General features: G+C 43.2%; 1 protein-coding gene across 2 annotated transcripts in view; it reads right to left on the bottom strand.

Moving 5' to 3' along the window:
- raraa (retinoic acid receptor, alpha a) overlaps positions 1–17,099 on the bottom strand; it is a 177,862-nt gene that overhangs the window by 24,428 nt on the left and 136,335 nt on the right. The window lies entirely within an intron of this gene.

The raw sequence follows: 17,099 nt of genomic DNA, 5'->3' as shown, positions 1-17,099 counted from the left end.
TGTCCCAAAAGAAAAGCAAAAAAAAAAAAAGGATTTTGAATCGACAAAAGGAAAATCACCCATAAATGTCCAGACGTTTTCAGGTTTTCGTGAAGGAATGAGGACCAGGAAAAACAACACATGCTCATGAATGAGGACTGCTTTGTCAGCACTTGTCAATTACTGAAAGGGGAAATGGGAGTATTTCCTTGCTTACAGGAAAATCCTGCCATTCTCTGACGAAAAAGCCTAACAGCTTTCTGCAAAAATGGACTGGGCTCAACACCGATCTTAAAATCTAAGGCTATAAGCCGGCACATGCGGGATCACACTGTCGCTTGAACGCACCAAGCGCCAGCTGTAAGGAGAGCACCAGCGGGGTGTGTTTGTGTTCCAACACTGAGTGTGAACAGTTATTAAACAGGAGAGAGGGAGGAAGCTGATGGCAGGGCGGCCAGGCGTAAGTGAAAACACACACAAGAAGAGGAAGGAGAGCCACCGGAGGTTAAGTTCAGCCAGGAGAGTCGACGGCAAAGCCTCACACCTCCTGCATTCAATGTAACCCAATCCAGCCCTCCCTTTATTACCTCCATCTCCCTTTGAATGTCTGCCTGTGACTCTGGCATTCTGCTGCTCCTCCTACTGTTGGCTTTCTGTGGAAATCCTACAGCTGCAGGATTGAGACCCACTTCAATGAAAATTGTGCTTTTAACAAATTCATGTCTGATTATGGAGGACATATGTTAGGAAAATTACGCCTAAAACTGCATTTCTGTGGATTCTTTTATTTTAATTTATTTATACATGTTCACCAACAGACTAAAATTCCAGAATTTGTATATGTAATATACCAAATAAATAAGATAAAATAAAATAAAAACACACACATTCATTATTTCAAGTTTTCACAAACATCTTCATCAAAAACTCTGTTGAAAAAAAGGTCCGATTTGTAACATAAAGAAATACGCTGGGCCACAAGCTCCCTGCTCCGCTCCATTCAGATGCATCCACCTGTAGACGACTAGATCCACGTACGTCTTGTTGGTGCACCGACAATGTTAGCTTAGGGGTTGTAAGAGGCTGTAAGATAGCGGGGAGAGCATGTAAACAGATGAATGACGGGAAGTGGAGGCAGGCTCACTTTGTGCCAATGATCCCCCTTACAACTCAGAGGTGAATTTTGAATGACTACTGCCGCTCTGCAGGTTTTTGATTTTGGCTAAAAATGGCATAATCGTAATCAAAAGACCACTGGGAACGCTTTTAAAATAGATCAAAATATCTGAGTAAAAAATGACTGATAATCTCAGTACCAGCAGCTTTCTACTGCTGTCACCTACAAAAGAAAAGCAAAAACTACTGAGAACATGTTATGAGCTGGCAGTGATAGAGTTTTAGATTACAATCCCTTATTTTCGTCTTTGAGTCGTGACGTTGGTTTCCGTAAAGAACATCATGTTTCTGTCTGTGTTTTTCATTGAAAACGCAGTCATGTGAGTTTGGTCTAACAGCAAATCCACGACTTTCTCAAACTGCTCAAAAACAAAGGTTTCTCAGATCAGCAAGACATGAGCACCGAGGTGCTTATGTGAACTACAAGATGATTTTATTAACCTACTGTCCAATTGAAAAAGGGTTTTATGAAGATGAAACAAGACAAAATGAAAAATTCACAAATCCTGAAATCATGTTTAGATGTTTTTATTTGTTTTTCTTAATCAGAGGTATGTTCCACTGCAGCCCTTTTGTCACCGCTTCCACTTTTATGAGGCAGGATTAGGGGGATTACCGAGGATTCCCCTGTTTGATTTGCTCCACTTAAGCGGCTTGATGTCAATACCAGAGACCAATATCTCATTGTAGATACAGGCAGAGTAAAAGACTGAAGAATCCAAGAAGGTTTGGACCAAAAAAAACAAAAAACCTGCAACTCTACTTCAAATTTGTCTATATGTTGTCCCTCAGATTCTCAGCCTCCTTAGTAGAAACCATCAAATTTAGTGTTTGACATCAACATTCAGGTGAATTTATTTTTGGCTCCTATTACATATATTCCTGTTTTTCCAAATGTTGTCGACATTGAATTGTTTGCAGATGACGCAGAGATTAAGGTGACAGTCTAAGTTTGAAATTTGAAGGCAACACCAACATCCACATTTTGATGGATGGAGCTCCAAATTGAGCCCAGATTGCCCCCCTCCTGGGTGTTACGACAAGGAAAACACACACATACATGAGTGATAAATTGGTGCCTGAGCAGAAGCCAAAGGACACGGAGGTGCGGGGCAGGAAGCTGCTCATCAGTCCAACCTGAACACCACAAACTATAAATGAGTTAAAAAAAAACACTTCTTTACATAAGGTTGATCTGATGATTGTTACCATGAATGTATGCAAATCAGAGGAAACCCTACTTCCTGTTTGATTGTTACTAAGGAAGAATACCAACACAAGTGCACGGGCTTTGTGTAACCCTGGGTTAGTGCATGCTCTGTAGCTTGTGTGCGTCTGGAGTACCACCACATGTAAACCAGGCCTGGTTTTTATCAGCACAGTGGCCCCCACCGTGCTCATGATTCCTCCTCCCAAGTCAACCTCTACCCTGCCTTTACCCTGCCAGGCCTCTGAAATAACAACACACCAGGTTTTTGCTATCACTGCAAGCCGGCAGATGGAAACAGAACCGAGAACACATGTGGACAAACTAGAGGGACGGGGGGCGATGAAGAAGGCGGAAAAGGTGAGCAAAGACCTTCACGCCGTTCGTTTCAGCCGCAGAAATCCAGACCCAGGTGAATTAATTATGAGTCTCCTGACAAAGAGCAGAACGGCTACAACATTTCCAACATCCTGCATGCACTCCATTATTTACAGGCGCTATTGACAAGAGCATCTGCGAGAAGCAGGAGAAACTTGGCCGCAGCGTTCCCCTGCGTCCACGAGGAGCACGCCGCAACTCTGCCTGCTGACTGACAGCAGGACGATGCGAGTTGGCACATGCCACAGGCTGATGGCGGATATGTGGCATTAGTTGATGGCGTGGGACATGATGGAGGGCACGACGGGGTAAAAGTCAGCCCTCGTCAGGAGCGAGAAGCCAGGACGCGTCCAATCATAACAGCACGTCGAAGCTTTCTGTGCTAATCCTACATGCATGATATGCATTCGAGAAAATGTAAGTAAGCGAGCTTCTATGGAGAGAATGTGTGCAGCTAGGATTTGATTTGTCAGTAATGAATCCCCAAATTTCATATAGTTTACAATCTTCAGAGGAACAAAAAGCTATTCATAGAAGCTGATCGACTATGACTTGAACTGAGGATCCTAGCTGACCTATATTAGAGGCTTTGAAAAGAGTTCCTTTCAATTTCAAGAGGAAATCTCACTACAGTCTCCTTTAGAACCAAATAAGACATCACTCAGAGCTTTCATGGCTGTGATATCTTTAGACGCATAATTCACGATCGAGGTTGCTGCTTGGAGGAAGTAAAAGCGCAGACTCAGACAAACTCCTCCTCGCTTTTTGCTCCGACTGTGCAAATGACTTCATGAAACATCGCTTCTTGGCGAATTTTAACATCGCCTCGTCGTGCCCAAGTGAGCGACAGTGTGCGTGCTTCCCCACCCCAACGATTACAAATCTGCACTCATGCATCCCGGAGCCAGAAGGGTGCCAAAGAAAACCCCAACCACGGCGCCCGTCGGGCTGATTCTTTGATGAAGTCCAAATCATCATTGCTAAAAACATGGTTGTAGTGAGTGTCTGTAAAAACGACAGATAATATGAAGAAACGGATGGTAAAAACATGAAAATCATCTCAGGGAGTTGAGTTGTGAGCATGGAAACCATCAGAAACATCATGGTTGAGATTTGGGACAGCTGATTGCATTTACAGAGAGCTCTGTGAACACATTTCTGCCTTCAGCGTGCACTAACTGTCAGCTAGAGACGGAAAAAAAAAATGGGGAAAGCATTAAAACAAGAGCCTGCCTGCCTTCTGAGATTACACCTCTACACATTAACCAACACCCCATTGTCCTCCGATGGGCTGCGTGCCACACACAGAGTGGTCATGAATGCCTGTGCTGGAGTGTTTGCTCCCCTCTCACTAACAGAGAGGTTATCTTCCTATTGACACTCGCTAATCCAATGTGACTGGCAGCATTCAATGCTCTCTGTGGTTAAGCGCATATTCAACACTGGATAAAGTGGGGTCATAAATATGAAGGGGGCAGGCTATTTGCATTACAGGGCTGTAGTGGACACGGATAGAGGAGAAGGAGGAGGGGAAGGTAAAATAAGGGAGAACAAGGGATCAAGAGAAAAGGAAGAAAGAGAAGAGGCTCAGAGGACCTGATGAGAAGAGAGAGGATCGCCCGGGACAGGCTTTGTCATGTTAAACCACCTCTCTCAACGCATGTACTCCCTTTCTCCTCCTCGCCCCCCCCTCTCTGTGGATAACACAATAGTCAATCATGGGGGGAATAGATTACAAGGGTTTGATCTTCTCAACTTCAGAGCAGGAGCATGACAGTGGAAGTGGGGGCGAGGTCACGGGTGCAGCATGTGCGTGACTCGGGTCGATGAGACCGTGTGCTCAGCGATGCTAAATAATGTGCCCTTTCTCTGCGCCGTTTCTCTCCTAACCCTGAAACTTTGCAGGTTTGTCCCTCCTCGTACTTGTCTACATGAGTTAAGGCCATTGGATGAATTGCGTGTAATTTACCTTCAAGCCTCGGCAGGTCAAGGTGCATACCGCCGCAGAACACAAGACAGACAAAACGTTACCATCATAAATTAGCTCAAAGTGCCAGTGTCAGGTTGAGAGCTGAAAGGGGTATTATTTCGCTTCTAAGAGGTAATATTTGCCAAGGCGTGGACTAGGTGGGGCAGGTGTGTCGTTACACTGTCACTGAGCTTTTAAAGAGTTTGATGGTAGCAGGAGCCTTGCCTTATAAATCAAAATCAGGTAAAGATAAGGGGACAGACGGATGTGTTCAGGCTAGCATTGACGGAATTTCCTAAGATTGGAAACGATCTTCTATTTTTTTACTTCGTTGAGTTTTCTCAAACTAGGAAGCTACAACAGCTGGTTTTCTTGGTGTTCAGGTCAAGAAAAAGCATGTAGCTAAAGGGAAAAAAGTGAGATTAAGCTTCCACATATGTACTTTATACTAAAAAAGACACGTTGGTCTAATTGCTTTCAGATTGTACTTAAACGTACCATGGTTTAGCTGCAACCAATTGTAGTCATTTCTGCTTGGCCGTGCCAGACTTCAGACTCTATTCGAGGAAAGAAACTCTGAACCAAACAGCTGTGGTGAGGAAGCACATTAAGATACCCTGATCTGGGGCAAAGTTGAAGCTGTCAGCTCACATTGGCTGCACAAAGCCAGGTGTATAAATCCACAGAGAAGGACAATTGAGCCTATAAATACTTTGCATTAAATTTAGCAAAACCAGCCACTGCTCTCCTGTTATGCACCCTAATGATGAGCGATGACATGCATTTGATTTAGATGTCTGATGCGGAGCGTCAGGGGGCTACTTAGAGGAAAATCTGGACAGAGCAAGTTGTAAAGGGGTGGGCGGGAAAAAGGCCGAATCATCTGTCTTCGGTGTCAGGGTTAATGCAAAAAATTTTTAAGTCAAAATGTAGGTCCTTGTCAATAAGGATATAAAGTGTGCAGACAAATAGATGATGAGAGCAGCTGGAGTCATCAGGGGGAGTGCAGAGGGATGTTACCAGAATTTAATGAAGGACATGTTTAGCTTTTCCCCCGGTATGAGTTGTGCGTTTGCCCTGTGTGTTTGAATGTGTGTGCCTCTGCAGACACTAATTTCCTGCATAGATCCCTGACCTTTCACTGTAGCCTGGGGGAGCCATTGGATCACAACACACATGCACAAAACACACACCATTTCCTGTGATATGGCTGCCCACCAGTCAGCAGACTGGACTCTAAGACAGGGTTGATCTTTTCCCAAAACAAAAGGAGGTTTCCATTAGGAAAAAGAAAGCCACAATTTAAAATAAATAAAACAGTTTATCCATTTAAGAATAGTGTGGGAAAAGAAGCCATTAAATTGAAATAGCTCATGCGTTGGTGGCATAAACAAGATTTCCTGCAACTGTGCGGTTAGACAAAACTTTATAATCATTAAAAATAAAAGTCAAAATATTACCGTCTATAGACATGCACAATAAATAAAAAATGTATCGTGATATCAGCTTGTACGATACGTGTATTGCAAAAGATGATGTAAATTGGGATAAATGGTTACCTTAAATGTTTACATATGCACAAATTTAACAAATCAAATAGAGCCCTTTATAAATCTGACCAATCGGATGGACACCCTTTAGCTTTTTGACCAATCGTTTCCACTGAGCGGTACAGTTTTATGAGCGCTTCCATTATAAAAATGAACCCATTAAGCTGGACCAAACGGCACCATCTTTGATCCCCGTTGCTTGTAGGTCCATAGAAAAATGGAAGGGCGGGGCTACTGTCATCAAACTGATGATTGGCAGATGGTTAATTACGACAAAAGAAAGCCCCAAACCAGCGCCAGCAAATTCGTCTTCCTCTTGCAATCCTGCAAAAGCCAAGTGTGGAAAAAGTGAGCTGCTGGACGACCTCCATTGCTGTTTTTGAAAGCTTGCACTACTATGGCGCAAAGCTACGCAATAGATCTACTCCCCGCATGTGCCGGGGTGGCTTAACTTTGAGAGGAAACACTTGCCTGAACCATTTTAAACCAGACTGGTGGAAACGAGCCTTTAGATACCTGCCTCCTATGTAGACATAAGTTATTTGGAGTTTAATTCAAGTTCTGTTGACTTTTATTTAAATAAAATGAAATGAAAAGTATGTATTTGTTCTTTGCTATTTGTTTATGTATCGCATGTCATATCGTCATCGCAGTATAGATGACCAATATTACATGTTTTTCTCATATCGTGCAGCTCCAGTATAATAATAACAATGCTGGTACTTAAAAAATGTGTATTCTCGTTTACCTTTCCCTCAAAAAAAAAAAAATCCATATCAACATATCTACAAGACTTTCAAGTTAATCTAGACCATAAATGAGTTTCCAGTTTAAAGGCTGCCTCGTCTACACCTGGATGCATTTATCTGACAATTGTGCAGGAACACAACAGGTGAAATCTCTCCTGCTTTTATCGCACAAACTAGTAAGCAAGCTGTCAGAAAAGTGAGAGGAAGAAACCAGAGCTGGCCTTTCAGGTGAGCCCCCCCCCTCTCTTCCTCAGGGGTCCAGTTAACCCCAAGACAGCTGGCCTTTACCACCCGCCTCTCTTGGGCTTACGCCTGGGCTTCATTATGACCCCAGGGGTGACTGGGTTCCTTTTTTTTTAAACCCCGTTTCACTATAATAGAAAAGCACACAGTTAACTCTGTCCATTAAGCTAAGTGAGGCCTATTCATTATTAAACCCTTCACGATGTATAATTCAAGGGATATGGGGGACTGTCATGAATGCAGGTGAGGAAAGAGTACTTTCTTTCATTTTTGAGGTAACTTTCCAGAATAAAAGGGAAAAAAAAAAAAACTAATTTTAGGATTTTTTTTTCAAGTGATGATCTGTCTTTCATTTATTTTTAGATTTCAAATCGAAGGCTTTTTATTTATCCAGAGTTTTATCTTGCTATTAAACTTTTCTAAATTAGAATTGTAAATTAGAAAGAGTGGGTAATCGCTATGGAGCAGGAAGTCTAGAAGTCCGTGGAGACAAGTGTTTAAAAATGTGATGACAGCAAAAATAAATAAATAAAGACCAAGCCATCATTACAGTCCAATGTTTTGAAACACTATGAATATTGCATAGACATGTGACCATACAGTGTGGTAGAATGCTCGAATATTGTTCCATTTGGATTATTATGAGGTGGCAACTAAATGGCTTTCGAGTTAGTTCATTCTTGTTTACTTGTTTGTTTGTACACATATTTAAAACTTCAGCTGCACTGTTCAGTACCCAGACATTTCTCTCTGAGTCACCATGGTGGAATTTGTTGAACCAAAATCAACTAAAATCAGTGACCACAGAATATGACATTACACCCATCCTGAGTTTATATGCTGTTTATCTAGGTTTATTTGATTACCGTATATTTGACCAAATATTTTAAACTATTCATCCCTCCATAATCAAAAACAAAACCAACAGACATGAATAACTGAGCGAGCCATCACTGCAAATCAAAGAAACAAGGATGCAAAGATGTGGTAACAAACAAATGTCGACTTTGAATGTGTGTCAGAAACCTCAGCCAGGAGAAAGTTAGTCCGGAGCTGAAAGGGAGAGAGAAAGCCTCCTAACCTCAGCCCTCTTGCCGTGTAGGCGTGCCTCCTTGGGGAGCCACAGATGTTAATACAGTTATTAAGCCTCTCCACTGAAGCCTGCTCCACCTCTCCAACCCCCAGCATCAAGGAATTCTCCCTGCCTGCCAGGCAGCGGGCAGGCTGCATCTTCCACAATAAGATCAAACAGTCCCTGGTAGGCCAGCTCAGGGGAAGCGGCTGATGGAACTCCTCGCTGAGCAGTGCAGGCAGGTGAGGTTGGTTATGTCAAGCCCACAGAGAATCCCGGCAGGCTTTAGGAAGGAGGGGGGGCTTAGGCTTCAACAGCTCCTGATTCTCTTCCTCTCTCTTTAATGTCAGCTGACCGAAATTCCCATGCTGCCCTTCTGGGTTCTTGGGGATTACGGACATAAAAGCAGGCAGATGTGATGGAGCAGATTCTTCTGAAGCCAGTTTCAGGATGTGTGTTGCTTTGGAGGTTCATTAGAGATGATGGGAGTGAGGAAGCAGAGTCTGGGTGGCAAAGACAGGGAATACCTGTTGTGAGGATGAGGAGGGTCAGGAAAGGCACCCTCCTCATCCTCGTTTCCACTTCATACAGCCAGAGAAACGCAGTCTTTGATAGGGATGTCCCGATCGGGTCTTTTTGGCCTCGATCAGATTCATTTGATTTTAAGAACGAGTCCTGTTCAGATACTTTTGGAAAACATTTTTAAAAATTAACAAAATAAAACTGATAGAGATTCTTCTCTAATTTTGTTTCTGTCAAATAGCTAAACAATCAAGCAAAAATAGAGCAATCAAATAGAAAAAATAAAAGTTAAGTTTTTTCCCAGAGCTTGCATTTTGTAGACCTTCCCTTGGCAGCTGTCTATCAGTTCAATTCACATAAAAAATTAATCTTCTATCTTTTGAAACGACTTTGTCAGTCATAGTTTGGGTTAAGACACACCAATAGAGGCAGTTGCTGTCAGTTTTTGGTGTTTAACAAGAGTTATTAATCCTGGAAGTCTGAATTTGTAAATATCTTACTTGCTTTACAGAACTGTTTCTGGGTGTCTCCTGCTCAAACTAGTGCCATATTCTGCTGCGCTTCACGGCGATAAAAGGTCGTGATCCGTTCAATATATAATGACTTCTAGTAGAATATTTATCTGTAATAGTAAGCTTGACAAATATATAGTGCTCCTCAAAATGATAATAGAAAATACAGAAAGTGTCGACCTTTATTCTTGGCCACACATACCCTAGAGCACATGTGTCAAACTAAAAGCCCGCAGGCCAAAAGTGGCCCACCATGTCATTTTATGTGGCCAACGAGAGCATAAATGTTTTTAACTTCTTGAAATAAAACATTAAAATTGTGTTTATTCATATCTAGGGGGAAGCAGACTTGAAATATCGGATTGGGCAACTAAACATAAAGGACTTAAACACTGTCCATATAACCTAACCTGACAGAATCAAAATTAAATGGATTTATGCTAAAGTAACAAGCAAACATGTGTTTTCTACGTAACTGTAATTGTCACTTTAAAAAGTTATAATAAATAAATGAGTTATTTAAAATTAAGGAGTAGTTACATGTATTTTTCATTACATTTACTTACATGTATAAGTTATATCTGGCCCTTTGAGCACAGCCACTATGGTGATGTGGCCCTCTGTTAAAATCAGTTTGACACCCCTCCCCTGGAGGGAGGGCAACAGTTAGGGTTGGCGATCAATAACGACATTTAGCCTTGGACGCATGTAAAATGCATGCGGGCAATGCCGCAATGCGCATCTCAACATGAATTTTATCCGATTTTGTGCTTGGTCGCACGTCAATGTGTGCGAATGACATGAGCCTAAAAAACCCTTTCCAATCCCTGATTGGGATTCAACATACGACGCGATCGGTTTAGGACATCCCTACTTTTTCAAGCACTCCAGACTTGTTTTTGTGTTTGATCTCCGCCACTGAACTGACTCGATTATCAGAACAAGTCACAAGGCTCTCTTGTGAAGTTTTTTCCCAAAGCGACTGGGCTCCAAAATCACACACAAGGCTGTTGTTTCATGACAAACAAAGAATAAACGACGACACCAGACACTCTGAAGTAGTGCTGTGACATGTTAAATAAGACATAGATTCTGTGGCAAACTCAATTTACCACCAGCCGCCTGTTAGCAGCCACTGGATGTGGGCCAAGTCCCCATCGGTAACACGAGAACACGGATAATATCAGCCATTGAGCCCGTACTCGCTCCTCGCTTTTTCTCCCTACCCATATTTCCTCATTCTTTCCCTCCCCGTTCCCGCTTAGCTGCTTTTTGTTCAAAAAGGAGAAAAGGGCGAAAATCTAGAGGCCAAAAAATGACATTAAACTCTCTGAAAGGCTCCCAGGAGATTTGAAAATGCCACCCCCCAGTGCTTCAGATCCCTCTCATTTTCTTTCAGCTGAGAGGTGCTGACAGTCCAGACACCATAATCCAACTCCATTGTGGAACCACCACGGCGGCAGCATCACTGTGCGAAGGTTTCCCACGTCTGGCGGGAGGGCAGAGCGGAGTGTCACCGCCGGGGCTAAAGGAGACGCTCGCAGCACTCCACAACGCCAGGGGAACACACTTTCCCATCAGTCGGCTCTTCAAAGAGCTCCGGCACCTCTGGCTTTATCTGCCCGGATCACAGGGAGGCTTTTCCATAAACCGCCGCGCCGCAAGAAAACGCTGGAACTAATCCAGAGAGTTGAAAGCTGACGACACTGGTCAAAGCAAAAAAAACACAACAACACTTCCAGAAAAGAGAAGTCAAAAGAAAATGCTAATAAAGCTGATCTGAAATAGTGCTGGACCAGGCTGGAACCACACATGAGGCTGGAGAATGCAGTGCAGAAAGACAGGACTCTTATATAAATATAATCTAATTCAAATTAAATCCCACTACAGTCATCTTAAGATTTTTACTTTTTTAGTGATCCAGAGATCTTTTTATTATGATAATGCCATTTATATCCAAAAATCAAAAAACATGTGTCTTTTTCTAAACAATAGTTTCTGCAGAGCGGCGACTACTTCAATGGAAATTCACCTGAGTCTCTGACTCCCACTACCTTACAGCCCTCCACACACCCAACCTAACAAATAATGGTGCAACCACAATGGCGAGCAATATTGGAGCCATCCAGCCGTACAGTTTTAAACAGATTCCAGCTCAGACAAGGAAAACAAAGACGTTCATGGATCTATTTGTCTGCAAGCTTGTGGTTCGTCGATTGTAGGTTCTACGTCCGACATCCAAGCCTTTTCCAACAGCATTTATTCATCAGCTCCTGATTCACAAACTCAAAAAAAGCAAATTTAAGCCTAATTTTTTTTATCTATTTTTTCCTCCATAATCAGAAAACTGCCACAAGAACATGTTCTAAACAGCATTTTAATCAGAATGGGTCTTAATGATGTTTCCAGTGGTCTTTTAACCTCTGGGAACCCAAGAGCAACATTTTTCTGGACTTTTAAAGGTACTTTGACCTTTCTTGGTTTGTTCATTTTGGTAATAACGTTTTTTTCATCTGCTTATGATTCACAACAATGTGAATGAACAAATACTCAGAAATTCAATTTTCAGCTTAATTTTCTTTTCATATGTCCTCCATTAGAAAAATTCCACAAAAACATACTAAAACTACAATTTTCATGGGAGCGGGGCTTTTAGGAAAAATGTTTTTCTTGCTCAAAAGCATAATTAACAAGACCTCAATTTTCCATCCTACCTTCTTCTCGTCTTTTTAGTCCAATACAACAACAAAAAAAGCTTTTTGCACGCAGCTGTTGAAAATCCCACAGAATAAAAGAATGTACCCTCAGCGCTCCCAACTGATGTGAGCGCATACGTCTGAATAACCGTCTTCCCAGACTGAAGAGACATCCGGACTGACGGAGCTTCTAAATAAGATTACTAGGAAGGAGGAACATTTTTCTGTGCGTTTTTTTTAGAAGGCCAATGCCACAGTGAGGATTTTATCTGAGGGAGAATATCAGACACAAGTGGAAGCAACCTCATCTGACCGGAGCACTGTGCAATTATTCTCAATTTGAAAGGATCGAATGCGACTCCGACGAATCCATCTCCGTGCCAAAGTATTTCACCAACAATGGCTCCCAACAGGTCCCAACAAAGGCTGTAAAATAATATCTCTATTTGAAAATAAGGGGCTGCTGGATATCAGAAGGTGTCCCTTTTAGCACACAGAGCTTCCATTCATGGGAAACGGGATCCCGTTCGTCGTTTGGGTTTTTCTGCTCATTCATTTTCCAAAAAAACCTGTTTTGAAGCTGTTCAGCTAAAAGGGCATCTCTCAGCCAACACAATGCATAAAGCATCGCACCAACAGGGTCCCGAGTCAACAAGCTCCCCGGTAACCCGAGCATGTCAGCCTCCTCGGGCTGAACATGCTGTCCCATCTATCACCATCCGCCACTACACTCTGCCTTCTCACCTCCAACTCACTGTTGGCAGTCCATTCCATCCCGGTCCCAGGTGGGTCTTTAGGAGTCAAATGTCAGAGGCCGGCCTGCAGCCAGACACGTAATGAATATGAAATGATTCTGGGGGACTGTGGGAAAGGGAGCAGAGCCGTGTGAGTGGAGCTCGGACAACCCCAGAGAAACTCATTCATACATACAAGACGGTCTTTTCGATTCGTCTGGTCTCTTTTGAAAACATTCAGATAAAAAAATAAAAAAAAACCTCTAATTATAAACTCAGCTAAGCTCATCTGACTCTGAAACGCTCCACTATCTGAAAAGATCGTCTCCCTGCTTCACAAACATGGCTATAGCCAAGGGGCCTTTCTGCTGCTGTGTGCAAATTATAAATATGGCTAAGTCTGAGTGAATCAGACTTCTTTTCAGAACTTGTTTCATGCATTAAACAGAAAGTTGAGGCGAGCGCTCTCTCTGGCTCCTCCATTAACAAAGCTGACTGAGACGACAGCAACACACGGCTATTTTTCGCTCCGGCAGAAACTGACGGGCTCTTGTATTTTTAGCCTCCAAACCTCTACCCCATTTCCTCGGCTGTCCCACTCTCAAAATAGGAGGGCATTCCACTGCAGCGTACACGCTAACTGCTTGAGATGCGCACAGTTGTCACAGGCGCCCACAGGGAGGCCGGATGAGCGCGCTGGGTGACAGCCACAGTTTGGGAGATCTGGTCTGGAGGGTCTGCTGCAACGAAGGATGGAATCGCACTATATATAGCAGCAGCTGGGGGAGTTGAGGACAAAAAATAAAAGAAGAAAAAATCGTGTAAAATATGAGGGAAAATTAGAGCAGGCGGGCATTAAAGATTAATCATGACACTGACCGCTCGGCTCGGGCTCGCCATGCAGAGAACGCCAGCGCCGAGCTGGAAACGGAGAGAAAAGAGACACTTTCGAGAATGAAAACGCCTCGCAGATGATTTCTGGGGTGATGAATGCCCGCGGTTCAATACTCAGACGAATCTATGCATGTTCCATTATGGAAAGGGGGTGGGGGGGGGCTGGATATGGGCCCTCAGAGACGGGAAAGGGGAGAGTGTTCGGGTGAACTAGCCATGCAGAGCCCATTGCGAACAAGCCATCTGTAGAAATAAGTAAAGAAGTGATTACAACAGCCCCAGCTCAATTTCTGACAGTTGATGCTTGACTGGCCCTGTTGAGAGGAATTGATTTAAATGAAGAGGCTATGAATATTTTATAGGGCAGTCCCCCAACCCCCCCGTGCACTCCACCTGCCTCCTACCTGAACTGGTTTGATCTTCCTTCCTGTGCATCTGAGTTCAGGGCAGGGGAAGAATGCATTTATTGATAGCGAGATCAGGACCCTATTGTCATAGCGTCTGCAATCAGCGTAAGCCCTTATCGATGAAGCACTCTGTCTGCCCGGCTCCGCTCATCAAAGTGAGCTCTGCAGTGAACATAAACTCTTGTTTGGGGATCAAACCAAACGGGCACAGAGTCCGATGTGACGGCCGCCTCCAGCTAATTCGCTCTAACCGTAAACCCGCTTCAGCCACTGTTTACGAGTGGGACAATCCTCCTGATGTACGCCAAAAGCCAAACAACACCCTGGAGATATAGAATCCCCGGTTACCCATCAGCTGGCATTGTCTGTGCGTGTCGAAAAGCCAGTTGATCTGCCAACATTCAAGGTGACGAGACACACCCGTTCCTTATACAGTACGATGCACGGGAACAAGCAAAGCCCCGCCTTTTGGCTCGCAGGGTGAAACTCCCGCTTCCGAGGGCATCTCAATTTAGCAAATGATGACTTGCATGAAAGTGGGTGTGGGAGGGAGGTAGGGAGGGGGGAGAAGTAGCTTTCAAGGTTGGTGGCAAGGTGCTGTTTTTGGAGCGAGTGACGGCAGGTTGTGAAATGCTGCCCTGCAGCCTTTCCCAGGAGAGCAGTGGCAGCGGCGCTGAACTCACTTCACCCCCTCGCCGCCGTCATTGCAAACATACCTCCGTGACAAAATATGTTATTGATGTTCACCTGAAGGTGAAGGCGAGCATTTCACTTCGGACAAACTCATCTCTGCCGTCTCTTTTCACGCACAAAAGCCTGTGCTTTTGTGAGGGCCCAGTTTACTAAATCACTGTCAGCAGAGGCTGAAAGGGTCCGGACATCCCTCATACCCCACCCCCCAAAAGAAATCAGCACTTAAGAGCATTTTAGTTCACGATTGAGCCTTTTTTTCCTGTTTGCAACTCATTTTTACTTTAATTCAGTCGGTTGAGACCAACAACTGTCAGGATTTATCCAGAACCTGCCAGGAAGGAGACTCTTAAAGACCAACTCGGATCATATTTTGATCTATTATTTGTGTTCCCAGTGGTCTTTTAATTATGTTTATCCCATTTTAAGCCCAAAAAAACAAAACAGTGAAATTATGATTACCTGTTTCACATAAACTGTCCCACAAATCGAAGGCAAATGTTGTAAGATAAAGTCGTCTATTTAAGTTGATTAAAAGTGAGTTTGTATACTTGATGTTTGCCTTAGGCTATTGTAAACTTAAAATGCTCCAGTTGAGTTTGAAATATATTCTGTATACTGCCTACACTACACATACATGGTCTGTAGTAGACTTACTACACTAATACTTAAGAATACTACTTTTTGCCAATGGCATTTATTTTTGTTTTCAACTAACAATAAAGCTTCAAGTCCCATTCTGATCAACTTTTGATCAATTTTCATGGGGATCCCAGTTTTTTTTTTAAATCATGATTGTGCCGTTTTTAGCCATAATCAATCCATCTTTTAGGTTTCCTTTCTGCAGAGCGGCAGCAGTTTATTGGAATTTTCTGCCTTAGCCGTGGTTGGGACTGGTGGCTGTTCCCCTCCCTGATACCGAGAGCTCTCTGTTTACATGCTCTCCTGTTGGCTTACAGCCCCTCACATCTGACATGGATCTAGTCTTCTACAAGCAGAACAGGAAGCTTGTGGGCCGCCCAGAGTATTTTCTACGTCACAAATACAATCTTTTTTCAAACTGCATTTTTTTTCATCTGCTCACAATTCACAACGATTTGAATAAAAAAAATACACACACAAATTTAGACTTAATTGTCTTAATGTATGTCCTTATTTGTCAGGAAAACGCAAAAAAAGTCAAAAAGATGATTTTCTTTAGAGTCACAGAAAAATATCGGAATTGTGTTTGTTTGTCTACTTGATTCGTAGTCTATTCGACATTATTTAATTTCTCAGGAAAATGGGTCTGGGTTCTTAAGGGTTAAAGGCAGATCAACTGTTTTTTTAATTTTTCTGTACATCCAGACAGTCCTGAGGATCAGAAACACGTATGTTCCTCGATTCTACAGCTTCTGGACTGACAACTTTGCAGGCGTGTTCTTTGTTTATCCAACAGAACGCATCAAATATCCATGTTTATACACACGGCTGAAAAGGAATCCTGTTCCTACAGGCCACTGCACCAAGAAACAATAAAGCACCATCTGTTTTTTGTGGGCCTCATCTCTGAAGCAAAAGGACTTCCGCACTAAAATACCACATGAGCCAGATTAGGCTGCCAGCTACTCGTCTCTCTGACACACAACAGCCATGTTGCTGGTTTTGCGTTCCTTGCTCTGAGAAGACAAACCAGTCATCCTAACTTCTTTGTGTTCCTGATGCAATCCCTCTCCGTGCTTTATACCCTCAGTTTTTTTAATTTAGTGTGTGACAGTCATGTGAACAAGGTCATGCACATTCTTTCATGCATGAGCCCCTAAGTCTGCTGAGGGTTCTGATGGGCACTCGGCAGGAGGAAGAAAAAAAAGCACATTTCAGCTGGGAAGCTCTGGACTTTGCACCACAGGCGCTCAGAACCGGTGGAAACCAATTTACAAGCAGAGAGGAAGACGAGGAAGAAGCAACTCTGAAGAACTGGTAACGCCAGGGATGAAGCATTCATCTGGATTAACACTCTGCTACTTTAATGGGCCCAGAAGGCCATTTTAGGCCCGATTCACTTCAGTGGAGATCTCGCTTTTAATAGCAGGACCCTCTTGTAGACTTTTTTTTTGAGGGGGGGGACTGTTGATAAGCTGATAAAGCCAGATGTTTTGGAGCTTTTCTTGGGTTTTTGAGCTCGACTGGTTTGGATTTTGACCCAAGAAACCGAGAAGGAGAGGCGGTCTGATCCACATGATAACACAAACAGATAGATGTTTCTTCGACCAACCTCCGCGGGATGTGCATTCAATTTTTTATTACTTTCAAGTCCCAGACACACAATTCCCCCCACCACA

This window comes from Oryzias latipes, chromosome 19 (assembly GCF_053564925.1).
Source record: "Oryzias latipes strain Hd-rR chromosome 19, Olatipes_Hd-rR_3.1".
NCBI lineage: Eukaryota > Metazoa > Chordata > Actinopteri > Beloniformes > Adrianichthyidae > Oryzias > Oryzias latipes.
This window is presented reverse-complemented; position numbering and strand designations above follow the sequence as displayed.